The sequence below is a fragment of the Canis lupus genome, chromosome X (assembly GCF_003254725.2).
Source record: "Canis lupus dingo isolate Sandy chromosome X, ASM325472v2, whole genome shotgun sequence".
Classification (NCBI taxonomy): Eukaryota; Metazoa; Chordata; class Mammalia; order Carnivora; family Canidae; genus Canis; species Canis lupus.
In genome coordinates, this window is record NC_064281.1 from 95,840,227 (window position 1) to 95,859,490 (window position 19,264).

Here is a 19,264-nt window from a genome sequence, read left to right on the forward strand (position 1 = left end):
AACATACTTCAATATCAATATAAATTTGCTATAAAACTTTTTTCTGATATTATACCAGTTAGTTATTAATTTTGTTCAATGGTATTTTTCTCAAGACGGAAGTAAGTTTACTAAACAGAGGAACTTCTTGATGTTTTTTTCAGAGTATAACATTATTTAAAGTCTCCTTGCTACACAATCAGATAAGAATATGAATTTATAAAATAGATAAAGAACTGTTTGCACCATGTACTATAAATGTGATGTTTGGAGCAGAAAACCAGTAGTTTTCAGCTAATACAGGAAATCATTTAGTATCAATTGATATTAAATTGGCACAATTGAACTAAATTAATGTAAAATGATTTGGTACAGAGCCCAATTTTTCTATTACTTTAAGTGGAATTTTGCATTAACTTATGTAACTGTAAATTTTCCACTACTCCCTATTTAATGTTCTAGCTGCATCATTCTGTAACTTGAATCTATTAAAAACCGTATAATATTCTACCAAAGATGGTCTATGAAAGAAATGGAAATTTATTTTGAATAGTATTCCACTCCCCAAAGCTTTAGAGGTAAGTAAAAATGTCTTGGATTTTATTTCTTATTATTGATATTTAGATGTTTCTGTTTAACTTTTATTGTTCCGTTGATTAAATATGCCGTAACTCTTTTTTAAAGTTGCAGGGAAAAAACCCAGTAAGCACAGAGAATGAGAGAAACTTAAAGCAGGCGTGGAAGGAATATAATTTGAGGACTGAGATTAATCATTGTATTGCGTTGGGAATACTTTCGAGGTGATATCAGGTGAAATCTTCACGATTTACACAGGGCTTTCGTTTCTCCTCATTTGGAAAATTTGTCTTGTTACTAAATACATTTATTCCTGTTCCTGTAATTAAAAGGTAATTTAATATTAAAGGAATATTCGAACCAAAATTTTTTTAAAAAGAGGAACAGAGAGCTCTTAACTAAACAATATCGTATGAGTCTAGGAACTTCTATAACAGCAATGGAGACACTGTAATAGGTCACTCCTTCCTGTCCTAGGAAAAGCGGCGCTTCGGAGGGGACAGGCCCTCCCCGAGTTTTTCTTCCCCGCGTAGAGAGCTCTCGGTCAAAGGTCCTCGAGGCTGGATTCGAAACAGACAAACAAAAAAATAAAATGAAATAAAAAGGGTGATAAAGACTGGAGTTAACTGGGGGTCAAAGGAGCGTAAAGGGTCCTTTCGCACTTCAAACACCTTGGGGGAGGGGTGAAGAGGGAGGATAAGAAGGAACCAAAATTCTTAAGAAAGTCGCAAGGCCGCCGGATCCCACGTTTCCAGGAAGACGGTGGAAAATCGGGGAAGGTGAGCAAAGACGGGGGAAAACGGGGTAAGTCCCCCTCGACTCCTTCAGCCCAAATTTCGATTTCCCTCCACTTCGCTCCGTCCCGCTTCCTCCCCAACCCCCGCCCCGGGAGTCGAGAATAAATTGGTCGAGCGCCCGGCCTAGCCTAGTAGCCCAGTTCCTTAAGTCCTAGACGAGAGAGAGAGAGAGAGAGAGAAAGAGAGAGAGAGACACCACGTTTTCTGGGAGACGGGGATAGTGGGCTGTAAAGAAAAAAAATTTTTCCCCTCCAGTGTCAAGTCTTCTGGTAGAGAATTGGCTTGCTTCCTCTTCACAGCCGAAGCCAAAAGGAAACAAAACAGAAACTCCAGAAGCAACCCCCCTCGATCACTTAGGATCAGGTGCCAGAGTTCCACGAGTTGAGTTCCGTTGGGGGGAAAGAGTAGGGACGGCGGGGGAGCGAGGGTCCGGGCACTAGGGCGGAAGGCCCCTCGCCGGGGCGTGTCGGAGGAGGGGACAGGGAAGGGTGATGCCCGACGGGGCTGCCAACCTCGGGCTTCGCGCGGGGCGCAGGGGCCCGGGGACGAGTCCCGAGCGAGCCCGGCTTCCGATTTCCCACGGCCCGGGGCTCCGCCGGACATTGCTAACGACCTCCTTTCGCCCCCCCACCCCCGATAAAGAAAGAGGAAGCGCGGCCCGCTCGGGTCCTCGGCGGAAGCGCTGCCAAACGAATGAGTAAGTCAGGCGCGGGCACGGCACCTTGTTTACCCCACTCGGCGGCGCGCCCCTGCGGGCGCCTCGTTCGCAGGCGGCGTCGGAGACGCTGAACCCGGGAGGCAGTCGGCCGCGATTGGTCGGCGACCGGGAGGAGGACGCTGGGAGACGAGCGCTGCAGTGCCAGCGCTGTGCCGCTAGATGCCGCTCCCTCCCAACGGGAGCCGGGCGCGGGTTCGTGGCCGACAGATGGCGCCTGCGCGTTCCATTCGCCTCCAAGTCGCCGAAGAGCGAACACCCCAAACAATCCCGAAGCGCCACCAAAAAAAAAAAAAAAAAAAAAAAAAAAAGAAAAAAAAAAAAGAAAAAAAAAAAAACCCGCCGGATCCGACCGCCACTTTCAAAACCCCCCACCGCTCTAGAACCGCGGGAGCTTCCGTCCCTGAGTAGAATTCGAGGGTGTAAAGAAGAGGAAGGGGAAAATATCTTGTACCAGCCCAGGGGTGAAGAAGCCCCCGGCCTGAGAAAGAAGGAAGGAGGAGTGGGGGAGGCGAACAGTCTCGTTGCTGCCTCTGTGTACGCTGAGGGGGGAGGTAAGTTATAAAATGGCGGAGGCGAAGCTTCTAGAAGTTTGGAGGGGCACCCGGAGGGCGCGGGGCCCACTGTGAGGTGTGTATGGTTGAAATAGGGCGCGAGAGAGGAGTTGGGAGGGAAAGAGAATGGGCACTCTGTTGCCGTTTAATTCCCCCCCTACTCCCTTTGCCCCCAAAGGGGCCAGCCGTGGAGCGGGTGGCTAAGTCAAGACGGGGAGAAGCCTCCCCGTCCCCGCGTAACCCCCACCCCTTGTTTCTGCCTTCTCCCCCCAAGTGGCTACCTCAACACTACCAAGGAACTTCCAGCCCCCCTTCCTCCCTACCTCCTACTCCTAGAGTGGCTTTCTACTGCACGACTCTTCTTTTCGACTACCCTCGCTGAAGATTTTCTCTTCCTTCCCTCGCCCAACTCTCCCTCGGGGCCTCTACGGAGACCCCCCCCCCATGGGTGGCCCAAAATGGAGAACGCGGAGCAGCGCAAGATGGAGGCTCCGCTTCTCTGTGTAGCATTAGATTTAGGTGCCTTTTCTCCGGCAGGCTCTTAAGCCTGGGAGAGCCCAAGCTGGAGGTGGGGTGGGGTGCGAGCCGTAGTCGGGGGAGGAAAGCCGGGGAGGCCGTGGCTGGGGTGGGGGAGAGCGCGGTATCGTGGTGAGGGGAAGGAAGAGAGCAAAATGGTGGTGCTGGGAACCTAGGGGGGAGGGGAGAAGCGGAGGCTCAGTTGTGTATATTTGGGCCTCGGACCGAGGGAGGCGAGGGAAAATCTACTCTGATCACACCCCTCCCTCGTGCCCCCTCCCTTCTCCCTTCCCCTCTTTCCTTTCCTCCCTCCCTTCGCTCCCTCCCTCTCTTCCTCCCTTCCTAGAGAGGGAACAACATTCATGTGACGGGCCCCTCTGCTTCTCCCCCGCCCCATCATCTCCAGCGCGTGGTGGGGGAACTGCTTGGGAAAGCGATTGGCATCGATCTCTCCATCCCTTCCGAGGCCCGACTTCGGTCAGTTTTCTTCGGGCAACAATTTTATAAATAGGCTGTGGGGTCTGGCGGTGTTGGCCCCCGCGTGCAGACCTTGCCCCGAAGGGGGCCCTGCCTGCCTGGCATGGGAGGAGGGGGGGAAGGGCGGGAGTGGAAGGCTGTTTGTTGGGGGGTTTTGGCGCCACTTTTGTTTTAGTTTTAGTGCTGCTTTTCGTTCCCACCCCCACCCGCACTGTCTTTCTCAAGGCACGAACTGAGCTGATCCTTGCCCCAGGTAGGCAGCTTCTGCTTTTTCCCTCCACACTTTTATTCTTGCTTGGGGTTGACTTTCTTTTTTCTTCTCTCGCGTACCCGGTGATCTGTGGACGGCAATTTTAGCTCGAAAAGGGTCTGATGGGCCATGGGAGAGAGAAGGTGTGGGAAACAGCATCAAGTAGTTCCGCAAAACTTTGAGCCCCGTTCCCATTTTCTTCTGGCCTACATTCGTAAACGTATTGTTGATTTCTGCCTCTTTTTTTTTTTTTTCGTCGCCAGAAGGTCTTGTTTTGCCTTTAGTTTTTTATAAGCCACTGTACTTTCGACATTTAGTTTCCGCTCTCCCTTGGTGTATATGTCATTTTATTTTTATTCCTGAACTGTAATGGTTTTTATCGTGAGATTTTTCGTGCTGCAGTGTTCACCTTTAATTTTTAATATTGCATTAGTAGTTTCATCCGGTTTGTGAGACTTTCTCCTCCGTGGCCTAGAAATGTTTTATATGTTGTTGCCTACCACCCCTCCCTTCCCTCTCCCTCCCCCTTTCTCTTGGATGTAGTTTCTTAATTGAGGGTCACGGCGTTTGGTTAAATGGTTATTTACAGTTTACACGATATATCTATTAGAAACTTTTGATCTGTGGGATTAGGTTTAAGTAAACGAAAAGCTTGTGTTGCTTTGAAATGGTTCCTTAAAATGCGCGGGCCGTCCCCCCTCCCCCGGTAAAGCCCCATCTTCCCCTCGTACTGGAGTGTAAATTCCATACCCCTTTTCTCCCACGGACCGCCGTATTTCACGGCAGCCACACCCTGTATTTGTCTCTGTGGATTGGACTCATTATCAGCTTAATTTAGTGACTCTTAAACCACCATGATGGGACTTGCTTAAGCACGAAGCTTCTTTTCCTGTTTAGTCCTAGTGGTTAGTGTCGAAAGAGGAATAATCGAGGTTTCTTGATGAAACCTGGTGCGGTCCAACCTCTGCCTTTTTTCTGTTGTCTTTTTTCCTACTCCGGGCTGTTGGCGGTGTCAGCACCGCTGCTGGGGGCGGGGGTGGAGGGGAGAAAGAGTCGGGTTACCGAAGTGCGTCATTCCTGGCTCTAGCAGGGCCTGCTCGGGAGCTGCTGGTGTTTGTTACTGTCCTCGCAGCACTTTCCTGCCAACCTTCTCTCTCTGCGTATTGGTTAGGAGCAAGAGCAGGAGGCGGTCTTCTAATTCTATCTGTAGCCTAGCGCGTTGCGTTTCAGGGTATATGTGAACTTATTAAAAAAAAAAAAAAACCGGCCCCGGAAAGTGGATACATTTCTGTTTAATGACATACAATTCAGGTAGTTTGGACTTGCTTTCATATATTTTCCAATGAGCGGTGGGGTTAATTTTGAACATTTTAAACCACTTACGTTAAAATGCCTGGTTTTCTTGTTACATTGATATCAATCTATAATTAGGGATCAGAAGGACCAGTTAAGGCATTAAGTGTTCAGCGGTTTTTCAAGTGAATTGTAATTTTATGATACATTATGTTAAATAGTCTTGTTTTTTTTTTCGTTTTGAGCCGAGGTGCTATATCCAAGCTAATTGCAGATATTTAAGTTCATTTTTATCACATATTCCTTTTTATCCTTGTAGATATTTTAAATGTGCCCTTTGGATCTTATGGACGCTCTTCAAATTCTTAAAGATGGCTATCTCATTGTTTTTTTAACTGAATTCTTAAATTTCCCACCTAACAAGTAGTTGTATAGGGTGCCAGTTACATTGCTAAATTCTTGACTTCTTGTTAGTCTTTGATACTTTCATATCTTCAGATTTTTCTCAGTGTACTTAGTAATTACTAATTATTTTCTGAAGATAATTGGAGGAGGGAGAGGTGGGTGGTAGAGATGAAACAAAAGTGGCCTTGAGTTGATTGTAGCTGGATGATGACTAGAGGAGAGCTCATTGTACCATTATTCTACTTTTTTGTGTGTACTTGAAAATTTCCATAATTAAAAAAATTTAAAGATTTCAAATTGTCTTGGAATTTTGGCGTGATGACATAAGTTTGTATTTACATGTCAGTTATCCGTGTGGAAAACTTGGCCTTGTGTATAAGTACTTACACAATGCCGGATACACAAACTTCAAAAAAAAATATTTGAATTGAACCAATATAGAATAAGCAATGTAAGTTCTTACAAATTGGTTGAACTTTAAATGTTTGTAACTTAGTCTGAATGTGGTCAACTTTTAGTTTCTTTTTCAAGCCTTTGAAAACAGGAAAATTCCATTCTCAAATTTTGTTAATTCTGCTTGTTGTCTATTTCATTAAGTTGGAGTTACAGTGAGTCAGTATGAAAGGGATTTACTATTAATAGGAGGGGCTTTGGCAGTTGCAGTAAGTGACAGTGGAAGGGATTCGGGTGCCCTAGGGCGCATTCCTGGTAGGAAGATAGAGGTAGGAGTTGAATTCAGTTTCAGTATTTGGTGTTTAATGAATGGGTAGAGACTAGGGTTGGAAAAAGAAATGTACTTATTAGCCATTCTTTCCAACTGTGAAATAACTAGCATTCTAAGGTATCAGAGACTGGCAGTGGGGGTGGGGTGGGTTTTTTTTTTTTTTTTTGACTGATATGAAAATGTTTTTTTAAAATGAGTTAAGTCCCATTCCTTACTTTAAGGATTTGGTGCTGTAAAGACCAATACGTAAAATATTCTGATGTTTTCTATAAAGGGCATTCTGTTACCCATCAACAGTAAAAGTGCATTGCAATTAAAATCCTCAGTTTCCTTAATTAGTATATTTGTGAATTGCTCCTACATTCTTTGAAGGTAAGTGCCTTATTTTCTGCAGTTTTGTGTTGCTCAGTGTCAGGCTTTTTTACCCCTGTGAATGTATTTTTTGAGTATATGTCAGAGTCCTAAAGGGAATCCAAAATAATGGATATTTTTAATACTTGGTGAAGTGTGTTCCCTCATCATTATTAAAACAAAATTCCACAGTAGTCTAGGAACAGATATTTTGTAATTGTTAATATTAGTCTGTATATTCATACTCAACGTTTTGGCTTTAGAAGAATGTTATGAGAAGACAGATTACAAATTTTGATCTTTTATTTGTATGCAAATAATCTGAAATAGATGATGAGGATTGTGGCTTCAGATTTATTCTGGCAAGGCAACAGCTAAACTGCTAAGCCAACAAATTATGAGTTTGGTAACTTTGTAGTCTATTTAGTTAGGATTTTTTTTTTAAAGCTCAAACATTCACGATTTTAATGAAATTAAATCCTACATTTCTTTTTTCATGATTTTCTTTTTTCTCTTTTACCTTATTAGCTGGTAATTATCTGAGGACCTATGTAATAAAATGGGTGGGGAGGGGTGGGGAGCAGGCTCAGGCTCAAATAAATTATCTTTTGGGAATATAGTGTTAGATGTGAAAATATGCCTTGGACGGTTTAGTAGTGCTTAATATTCTGCATGTTTAACTGATGCCACCCACAGTCATGTGTGGGAAGGGAGTAAACAGTGAATAGCGTTTTCTTTTTGCTTTGGGTTCTTTATAATACATGGAAGACTCCAGTTTTTGATGCTGCAAGTTAACTTCTGAGTTTAAAATTTACATTAAATTTAGGGCACAGTAATCTATTCAGTATATCTTAGGATAAGGTTCACATCTCTTTAATGTTGTGACTTATGTGCCTCACATGTTGAAAAACAGCAATCTGGTCTTGTATTAGGACTTTGAAATTGCTATTAGATTATTCACATAATTGAGATGACAGTTCATTGTACAGTGGAGCACTATTATATACCTATTTTGGAAGTTGGGGAGCTTAGCAAAGGAAAGAGTCCTATCTAGCTATGGGTATCAGTATATACTGAAATATGATTAATCTTTGGAGAATACAGAAGAAACTTTAAGGATATAGGCTATTTTAAAAATTCTTTACATTTTCCTTTTGTAGTTTTCTACATTTGATACATGCACAAGACTTTTAATTTGTGTTTCAGTACTGTCCCTGTATAATATTTCCTCTGTATCTTCGGCTGTCATGAGCGGTGGTTATTGCATGTTCTTTCTGTTTGGCAAAGATAATGTGAGAAAAAAAATTGTCAGATTTTTTTTTTACATCTCCTGAGGTGCCTGCTTTGCATTTAATCGAACCAAATTTTATATTTCTTGAGTGTAAGCGGTGTTGCTTGTGGAGTCTTCATTTTTGAATATGTGCATTAAAAAAAATCTCTTTAGCAGCTGTGGTAATCTGCTACCTGAACTGTGTTCCTAATGTATGCTTGCTATAGTTAGGTCTTTGATACTAGCCAGAAGAAAACAAGAAGTCTTCGCATATGGTTAGTCAAGAGATTATTGAAATTATTTTACACTCCCCATTCCTCCAAAGGGAAGAATAGTGAATAATGTTAATGCTGTTCTTTTTTATTATTTAATTGAAAAATACATTATTAGGATTGATGACACCAACTAGAGAGATTTCTATAAGCTCTGGATAATAAACTCAAAGGTAAATTTCCTTTATAATGTTGTCAGACTGTTAGAAGGGGTAAAGTAAGTCCTGTTTACACTTTTTTTGTGTGCGTAACATTGGTGTAATGGGATTTGACCTATAACTTGTTGAATCCTGAGATATTCTCAGAAACAAACTGTTAATTTAGTTTGAGTTACTTTTGAATGGCAGTAACTGTGTTTTAACATTTATTGTTTAATCTTTGCTACCTTGCAAGATAGGTGGTTATCATCATTTTACAGATGGGGAAATTGTGGCTCTCAGAGAATAAATGACTTGTCACATGATAATAATTGACAGTCTGAATCACACTCTAATTTGGACTCAGAACTTTGGCACTTTTCTTTTTGTTAAAGCTTACTAGTTTCCCTCAACTAAACAGTTTAGGTCTTGGGTTATCTGTCACCAGAAAGCATGTATCGTTTTAATATTACAAAATAAAGATTTTTTTTCATATGTAGTACAAGGTAAATGCAGATTTTTACACAGGGTTAGAGGAGTAGCTGCCTGATGAAAGGTCTAAATTGTTTTCACTAAAATGTAGTTGAAATAAATTGGAGCTTTAGTTTTGTTTCTGTGTGCTCATTATACAAAAGTTTGTGCAATAATATGTTGAATTGTATTCTTGATTTTTTTTGGGTGGGGGTAGGTCATACTATGGTAGAGTGGTTTCACTGAACTTTTTTCCCTTACGTTCTATGTAGGCTAAGTGTCTAAGAATAGTTCCCCAATCATTCAGCTTGTTTATTGAGTGGTTAGATTTGAAATAAAAATTTCGGTGACTTTTCTAATTCACTGCTCTGGTTGATTCTGTAAGGGGATTTAGTTGTTATTTTTTTAAGATTATTTATTCATTTATTCATGAGAGAGAGAGAGAGAGAGAGAGAGAGATAGGCAGAGACACAGGCAGAGGGAGAAGCAGGCTCCATGCAGGGAGCCTGATGTGGGACTTAATTCTGATCCGGATCCTGATCCCGATCCCGGGTCTCCAGGGTCATGCTCTGGGCCGAAGGTGGCGCTAAACTGCTGAGCCACCCAGGCGTCCCTTTGTTGTTATTTAGTGGTACCTTAAAAATACTCTGTTTCCTTGTAAGTGTTAATATCTGTTTGCTTCTAATTTCTATTCTAGTTCATCTTTTGACTTCACTAAATTTTCTTATTCTAATTGTGTAATAGTTAATATGGTGTCCTGGATTATTAGTAGGTTCATTATTGATCATTGATTCGAATCTTGGTTTCCGCTTTCTTTTGCTTTTCCTCTTTTTCCTTCCTACTTTTCATAAACAATAACTAGAACTTCTCTTATCTGAACGACTGCTAGATGTTGGATAGCTGGCCTATGATAAATTAGTGGAGATGAGGTAAAACCATGTATAATGTTTTTCATAGCCATGAGTCAAATTTATGTATTTTATGTTAATTATTCCCTTAAGCTTCAGTCTGTGGGAAATAATTTTTCCAGTGATGCAGTCTTCTACCCAGATTCTTTGTTCAATATTGAGTCTTTTCATCCATATTTCCCCATTTGTACTCCCAAGAATAACAAGACCCTGGTGTTCTACAACAGAATTAATGCCCCAAGGCATCCATTGTATGTAGTGAGTTAGTTTCTCTCCTGTGTATCTAGAAAGACACTAATTTTGTACCATTCTTGAAGAGGGGAGAATTCAGGAAATTGTCACTCAAATAATTTTGAGTTTTCTGGTTAACATTGTGGAACCCTGGATTAGAAAGGCTGCTAGAATATTAAGGGACTTGGTTTGGTGTTAAGCAGTTTTACTCTTCAGTTACTTTCCTGTCAGTAACCTTAATATTGCCTCTCCTAAAACTTACTCATGATGAAATGTGAATGCAATTGGTAATGTTGCCATCTTGGGATGAATTGGTTAGTGTTGATTTCAAGCAGTTAGTGATACTTAATTTCAAAAACTTGAATGTATGAAGTTAAATGTATACTTTTAATTGTAAAAAGGAATATTGTAGGAACTCTTCATTATATGATCCAAAAGTTTTTATTAAAAGTACTTGACAGTGACTAACATTAGCAATAGTTAACACTAACTGAACTCTTACTCTCTGTCAGACACTGTTACAAATGCTTTACACATATTACCTCAATCTTCATAACCCTATTACCCGTCACCATTTGATTTGTTGCTCAAACCAGGATACTTTTTTTTTTTAAGATTTTATTTATTCATGAGAGAGAGACAGAGTGAGGCAGAGACACAGGCAGAGGGAGAAACAGACCCCATGCAGGAAGCCTGACTTGAGACTCCATCCCGGGACTCCGGGATCATGCCCTGGACTGAAGGCGGCGCTAAACCTCTGAGCCAACCGGGCTGCCTGAACCAGGATACTTTTTTTTTTTTAAGATTTTATTTATTTATTCATGAGAGACACACAGAGAGAGGCAGAGACACAGGCAGAGGGAGAAGCAGGCTCCCCATAGGGAGCCCGACGTGGGACTTGATCCCGGGACTCCAGGATCAGGCCCTAGGCTGCAGGCGGTGCTAAACCGCTGAGCCACCCGGGCTGCCCCAAACCAGGATACTTTTGAGAATGAAAGGGGACACTAACTAACTGGATGGCATTCTCGGATAGCAGTATAAACTAGGACTGTCCAGAGAGATAAGGATTTATGATGTCCCTAATTAATATTCTATTTTTCAGGAGGAAACCAAGGCATAGGGAAGCCGTGTACTTTGCCTAATTAGTAAGTGGTAGGAAGGGATTTGCAACCCCTACTGTTTATTTGGATATGAAAATGATTTAAATAACTTTAAATGGCCATATTCCGAGAGGTTATTTTTACTCTTGGAGAAATTTCTCTTGGTGTGGGGTTGATAGTAAGAGAAAAGAGACAGATCTATCTATCTATTTTATTTTATTTTATTTTATTTTATTTTATTTATTTATGATAGAGAGGCAAAGACACAGGCAGAGGGAGAGACAGGCTCCATGCCGGGAGTCCGACGTGGGACTCGATCCTGGGGCTCCAGGATCGCGCCCTGGGCCAAAGACAGGTGCTAAACTAAACCACTGAGCCACCCAGGGATCCCGACAGTGTGTTTTAAATTCTACCTAGTAGAAATTCCAGTTGGCTTTTCAAGTGACTGGACTTTTGAGATACTGTTGAAAAACTACTGAGGTCCACTGAAATAAAAGAAAAAGCCAAGATAACTTATTGTTTACATCCACATCTGTGTTTTCCTTAGTATTATTCAGACTTTCCTTACTGTTTTCTTGGGAAGAAATGTTAACTCTATGCTCTTTTTTGGGGGGTTCTTTTGTGGAAAATCTCTTCTGATAAGAAAACTGAAAAATAATTTTGTGGTGTTAGGAAGAAAAAGGTATGGTTTAGATATTTATTTGAAGTTAAACTGAAGAGTTAAGTCTTGAAGAAATTGAAATGTCTTTTCATAAAATTAATAGTTCTCTTTTATTTTTGGTGACTTATGTAGATGCCTTATATTCCCACCTATTTATTTGTGGTACATCCCACTCCCCAAAAATGATTACTGTAGGTGAATTCAAACATTTGGAGAAATGATTTTGTCATAATCTCAGATACTGTAAACTAAAGATCCCTTCCTTTTTAAAATTTATTTTATTAAAAAAATTAAAGATTTTATTTATTCATGAGAGACAGAGAGACAGACAGAGAGAGAGAGAGAGGCAGAGGGAGAAGCAGGCTTCATGCAGGGAGCCCAACATGGGACTAGATCCCGGGTCCCCAGGATCATGTCCTGGGCCAAAGGCGGTGCTAAACCGCTGAGCCATCCAGGCGTCCCCCCTTGCTTTTTTTTAGTGGGGGTGTTAGAGCTGACCTTTTTAAAAATATAATAATTTTTAAGATTATTTATATGAGAGCACAGACGGGGAGTGGCAGAGGGCGAGGGAGAAGCAGGACCCTGGGATCCTGATCTAATATCTGACCTAAGGCAGATATTTAACAAATGAAGCCACCCAGGTGCCCCATTAGAGAGAGCTGATCTTAAGAGTACTTTAAGTTTTTTCATACTTGGTTGTTTTTTGGCTATTTTAATACTCCCTTGAGGAATTTGTGTTTTTTTTTTTAATCCCCTCACTAGTTCACTTTTGGAGGTTTTGTTGGTGTCAGTATTTTATAAACAACTGTGAGGTTATTAAGTAGGTCTGCTTAATTTTTAAAGCCCTTTCTTTAGTTCATTAAAGCCATCATGAAATTGGAAGTGGGGGGTTTGCATTTCTGACCAGATTTGTAGGCCACATAGTCACTGGTAGACAAAAGGTTATTTTTTGTGGATTTGGTTTATTATATGAGATTAATAACAGTTGGTATTTTAAAAAGCTATAGCTAATTTTTAATCTAGGGCTCATAGGGTAAGGATGTGAGAATCCTATCAAATTATGCACAAAATGTGTGTTTCTTCAGGTTCTCAAAAGGATTCATTGTTACTGGCTGGTACTTAAAGTGCCTACAGAGATAGGCTATATAATGGTCAACTAGATTACATAGTCCCTGTCCTCAGGTAACATTGACAGTTGGGCTTTATCACTCCAAAGGGGTTAAAAACAACACTTAAAACATACTACATACTGGGGTTACTATATATAAAGACTGTTAGGGTAGAATCAGTAGCCATCAGTGCAGTTGTTTTTGATACGGTGTCCTTAATTTGAGAATAGTGACAAGTATTTTAAGATTTTATTTTTTTTTTAAAGATTTTATTTATTCATGAGAGAGAGAGAGAGAGAGGCAGAGACACAGGCAGAGAGAGAAGCAGGCTCCATGCAGGGAGCCCGATGTGGGACTCGATCCTAGGACTCCAGGATCATGCCCTGAGCCAAAGGCAGACGCTCAACTGGTGAGCCACCCAGGCGTCCCTAAGATTTTATTTTTAAGTAATCTCCACACCCAACGTGGGGCTTGAACGCAATAACACCAAGATCAAGAGTCACATGCTCTACTGACTGAGCCAGCCAGGTGCCCCTGGTAACCGGTATTTTTAAGGACTGCATTGAAAATCTTTTGGGGGAAATAACAATTGAAGACTGTAAGTGTAGTCTTGGAATGTTTGGTGGTTATTAATGAAATTAAAAGAGCCCATGATCATCCCCTATAACTAGTTAATATTATCTAAAAGTTAGATCTTTTAAATGCTGTTATGATTTTGTGTAAAAGCAAAAGAGGCAATTGACAATCACTGTTAAATGGCAATCCTGTATGTCTTTATTTCACATTCTAAATGCTTGTTTTTAGGGATACCTGGTGGCTCAGTTGTTTAGTGCGTCTGCCTTCGGCTCAGAGTGAAATCCTGGGGTCCCGGGATTGAGTCCCATGTCCGGCTCCCAGCATGGAGCCTGCTTCTCCCTCTGCCTCTCTCTCTCTCTCTCTCTCTCTCTCTCTCTCTCTCTCTCTCAATCTCTCTCTGTCTCTCATGAATAAGTAAATAAATAAAAATCTTTAGGGATCCCTGGGTGGCGCAGCGGTTTGGCGCCTGCCTTTGGCCCAGGGCGCGATCCTGGAGACCCGGGATCGAATCCCACATCGGGCTCCCTGCATGGAGCCCGCTTCTCCCTCTGCCTGTGTCTCAGCCTCTCTCTCTCTCTCTCTCTGTGACTATCATGAATAAAAAAAAAAAAAAAAAAAATCTTTAAAAAAAATAAAAGCAAGCATTTATTAGTAAATAAATAAAAATCTTTAGAAAATAAATAAAAGCATTTATTTTTTTAAAAAATATTTTTATTTATTTATTTATTCATGAGAGACAGAGAGAGATTGAGAGAGAGAGAGAGAGAGAGAGAGAGAGACAGGCAGAGGGAGAAGCAGGCTCCATGCAGGGAGCCTGACATGAGACTCGACCCTGGGTCTCCAGGATCAGGCCCTGGGCCGAAGGCAGTGCTAAGCCGCTGAGCCACCTGGGCTGCCCAAATGCTTGCTTTTAAATAGGAATTTTGGGGTGTCTGACTGGCTCAGTTGGAAGAGCATGCAACTTTTGATCTCAGGGTTGTGAGTTCGAGCCCCATGTTGGGTGTAGAGATTGCTTAAAGATAAGTAAACTTTAAAAATAGGTATTTAAAGTAATACATGTTTGTATTTAACTTTTTGACTTTGAATTCTTTGTTAGAGTATTACCTTGAAATGTCTTTGTAGCAGTATATGATACTCATTAAATTCATTCTCTATATGTCATATATATAAGGATCATGTTTGATATATTTGAAGTATTCTCATTTCAGGAGGGTGTTGTACAATATCCTCTTTTCTTGGATCTCTAATCTTTTCCCCCTTTATCAAAAGCAGGAATTTTTCCACACTCACCTATGTGTCTACTGCCTTGTATCTAATTTGCAAACTTTGTGGCAACTAGAATGTTACTACAAAGAACATGGTTAATATCCTCTTACTAGAAAAGGCCTTTTTTTGTGGTTTAAAGAAATCGTATTAAAGATAGTTAGGAACATGAACCTTTGAGAATTTCCCTTTACACTAAAGAAATAAGAGAAAATGTAGGAAATATTAGCAAAGCCATAATATTTTTCCTTTGGGATATATCCCTCCCTGTTTCCACTACTCTTTCAGGCCAAAAGACATTCCTCAGACTTTATTCCTGGCAGGAGAATTGAGGAAGTGGTAGTAGCCATGGTTGGCAGGGAAGCTGAAGCATGAAGGTATGTTTTTGAAAAGCAAATTTGTCAATGACAAATGGATTTTTCCAGCTCTGTGTATATGTACTTTTTGAGTTTTGATTAAATATCAATGCATAAAGTGCTACTATTCACTGAGGAATATTCAGTACTTGCATTCATATTTGAATGTTCTAAGTGTACTTGAAAAATGCGGAGGGATTATTTGGACAATATGGGATTGTATTAAAAAAGATTCTTTAGTGGGAAATTATTTCCTAAACTTTTGAAGTTACACTGAAACACAGGTATCCAGGTTGCTGTATAAAAATAGCAAATCTAACATGAAAGGTAATTATTTGTGTGTTTGTAAATATAGTGTTTAAATGTACAATATTGGTGAATATCCCATTTGTCTCTTGTAAGTAGATTATTTTTTCAGACCAGTGTTTTTGATTTTGAATCCTTGTGCCATGTAGTATGTTATACAGATTCTCAAATGATAATTGAATTAAAACCTTAGGTTTTCTAGAAATTTAATCCTGCATTATAATTACATTGTTAATATTCATATTAAAGAGTGTGTTAGAAAAGAAGCAATTAATTTCCTCTAGTTGGCTTTGCAGTAATGATAAACTTTAAGTTTGTATCTATATCATTTACAGCATCTACTACAGGGTAAGTTGTAGTATGTTCCCTGACTTTCTTATTTCTTAAATAATCCTGTATGGAGTTGGTAGTATCATTTACTGAGATTGCAGAATGGTTAAGGGACTTGCCCAAGTTCACTCAGCTAGTAAGTGGCAGAGCCTACTTTTGATTCCGATTCCATCCAATTCTAGCATACTTCTTTACATAGTGATACACTGCCTCCCAGTGGGGTGATTTATAGATTTTGTAGTGATAACTTTTTTGGGGAAAGAGAATAAAAGGAGACAATAATTGGGATGTCTGGTTGGATTAGATGAGGGATTGTGACTCCATTTCAGGGTCATGAGTTCAAGCCCCACATTAGACATAGAGCTTTTAAAATAAAGGAGTGGGATGTCACGCTGGCTCAGTCTGTGGAGCATGTGACTTTTGATCTTGAGGTCGTGTATTCAAGCTCCAGGTTGGGCATGGAGCCCACTTCAAATATAAATAAAAACTTTTTTTTTTTTTAAAAGGAGACCATAATCCTAAATTGTTGAGACTGAGAGAAAGTTAAACTTCTCAAAGTAGTCACAGGACTTTTGGAACTTCAGTAGGAGAAAGGCTTTTTCTGCTTTGAGAATTAAAAGGACACTTAAAATTTTTTAAATTTTTTTAAAGGTCTTATTTCTTTTAGAGACAGAGACAGCGTGAGCAGAGGTAGGAACAGAGAGACAAGCAGACTCTACTCTGAGTGCAAAGCCTGATGAGGGGCTTGATCTCATGACTCTGAGATCATGACCTGAGCCAAAATCAAGAGTGAGAAGCTTAAATGACAGCAACCCAGGTGGCCATAAGTTTATTTTTTAATTCCAACATAATTAACATGCAGTGTTATGTTAGTTTCAGGTGTATAATATAATGAGTCAACAATTCTATACATTACTCAGTGCCCATCACAATAAATGTACTCTTAAGCCCCTTCATCTATTTAACTCAACCCCTCACCCACCTCCCCTCTGTTTGTTCTCTATATTTAAAAAGTCTTTTTTTTTTGTTTCTCTTTTTTTCTTCATGTGTTTTGTTTCTTAAGTTTTACATATGAGTGAACTTATGGTATTTGTCTTTTCTGAATGACTTCACTTAGCATTATACGCACTAGATCCATCCATGTTGCAAATGGTAAGATTTCATTCCTTTTTTTTTTCCCCAAAGATTGATTGATTGATTTGACAGAGAGAGTCAGAGCAGCGCGCAGTGAGTAGGCAAAGCCACAGGCAGAGGGAGAGGGAGAAGTAGGCTCCCTGCTGAGCAGAGAGCTGGATGTGGGGCTTGATCCCAGGACCTGGAGTTTGATCCCGGGACCCAGGGATCTGAACCAAAGGCAGACACTTAACCAGCTGAGCCACCCAGGTGCCCCAGCAAGATTTCGTTCTTTATGACTAATGTTTCATTATATATATACGCTATATCTTTTTTAAATTAAATTTAAATTTTTTAAGAAAGATTTTATTTATTTATTCATGAGAGACACACACAGAAAGGCAGAGACACAGGCAGAGGGAGAAGCAGGCTCCATGCAGGGAGCCTGATGTGGGACTCTATCCTGAGTCTCCAGGGCCATGCCCTGGGCTGAAGGCGGCGCTAAACCACTGGGCCACCCGGGCTGCCCTAAATTTAATTTAATTTTTAAGTAATCTCTACATGCATCATGGAGCTCAAACTCAACCCCAAGATCAAGAGTCACACAGCTCCACTCACTGAACCAGCCATGTGCCCCTCCACCACATACTTTATCCATTCATCTATTGATGGACACTTGGTTGCTTCCTTATCTTGGCTATTGGAAATAATGCTGCAATAAACATAGAGGTGCATAGATCTTTTCCAGTTAGTGTTTTTTTATTCTTTGGGTAAATCAGTAGTGGAATTACTGGATCATGTGGCAATTCTATTTTTAGTGTTTTGAGGAACCTCTATACTATTTTCTACAGTGGCTGCACCGGTTTCCATTCCTACCAACAATTAAGGACTTCTTTTTCTTCACATCCTTGCTAACATGTTGTTTCTTGTTTTTCTTTTTCTTTTTTTAATATTTATTTGAGAAAGAGGGAGCATGAGTGGGAGGGAGGGGCAGAGGGAGAGGGAGACGCAGACTCCCTGCTGAGTAGGGAGCCTAATGTGGGGCTCCTTGTAGGGCTCAATCCCAGGACCCCAAGATCATGACCTGAGCCAAAGGCAGATGCTTAACCCACTGAGCCACCCAGGCACCCCTATGTGTGTTTTTTTTAAAGTAAATTCTACTGATGTGGGGCTTGAACTCATGACCCCTAAGATCAAGAGTTGCTTGCTCTACCAACTGAGCCAGCCAGATACTCTGTTTCTTGTGCTTTTGATTTTAGGAGAAAGGTTTTTTTTTTAAAAGATTTTATTTATTAGAGAGAAAGTGTGGGCCCCCACAAGCAGGGGGAGGGGCAGAGGGAGAAGCAGACCCTCCATTGAGCAGGGAGCCTGATGGGGGACAGGGGGGAGGGGCGCTCAATCCCCAGACCTTGAGATCATGTCCTAAGCTGAAGGCAGATACTTAATCAACTGAGCCACCCAGGTGCCCCTCTTTTTTCATTTTTATTTTTTTAAGATTTTTTTGAGGGAGGGAGTGGGTGGAGGGGCAGAGGGATAGGGAGAGAGAAAATATCTGAAGCCGACTCCGCGGTGAGCATGGAGACCAACTCACAGCCACTCTATCCCACAACTCTGAGATCATGACCTGAGCCAAAATCAAGAGTCAAACAGTTAACCCACTGATTTACCCAGGTGCCCAAAGAGGTTTATTTTCTACCAGTAGCTGATAGAGGATAAATCATTCTCAGTTGAAGTTACGTGTGAGGTTTCATATTTTGTAGTAAGCATCAAGTAACACCTACAAGAGGGTTGGATGGGAGAAAGAGGATAAAGTTTGTTATTCTACTTGTTTTAAGCCTCAGTAATATGACACCTGAATTCATTTTTAGCGATTAAACTTGTTATAACCTGTGAAATAACATTTTATAACATTTTATCCAAAGCATTGTTGGCATATGTCTCACTACTAGTGTTCTTATTCAAGGACAATAATACTGGGGTGTCTTGGTGGTTAAGCGGCTGCCTTTGGCTCAGGTCATGATCCTGGGGTCCTGGGATTGAGTCCTGCATTGGGGTCCCTGTGGGGAGCCTCCTTCTCCCTCTGCCTGTGTCTGCCTCTCTGTGTCTCATGGAATAAATAAAATCTTAAAAAAAAGGGACAATAATACTAATAGGAACAATCTGTTCAGGTAAATTGGTGTAAGTCCAGGCAACATTATGATGCCATTTTGTGGTGGTGTGTTTGTTTTTAATTTTCTCCGGTCTCCCATTTTTTTTTTTTTTGCTGCTTTTCCACTTCCAGTATCTTTATGATTTTTAGAATTTTCCATAGGAATTAGAAACGTTTTCATGATTTCCTTTTTAAATTATTTTAAGATTTTATTTATTTGACAGAGAGGAGGAGAGAGCACACAAGTAGGCGGAGTGGCAGGCAGTGAGAAGCAGGCTCCCTCGCTGAGCAGAGGTTTTTGTGGGGTTCAAAAGCCCTGTGAAGTAGGTACTATTATTATTTCCTGTTAACAGTTGAGGAAACAGAGGTGCAGAG

The 19,264-nt window shown here is 40.9% G+C and overlaps 1 protein-coding gene across 15 annotated transcripts in view; it reads left to right on the forward strand.

Moving 5' to 3' along the window:
* Positions 1-583: 583 nt before the first annotated feature.
* The window catches only part of STAG2 (stromal antigen 2), a 137,264-nt gene continuing 118,583 nt past the window's right edge, over positions 584-19,264 (forward strand). For 2 of the 15 annotated variants that reach the window (XM_025431078.3, XM_049107502.1), the window contains exon 1: positions 2,483-2,621. The gene's annotated coding sequence lies outside the window, so the exon portion shown is untranslated. The other 13 variants (XM_049107498.1, XM_049107503.1, XM_049107501.1 and 10 more) reach the window with 12 other exon arrangements.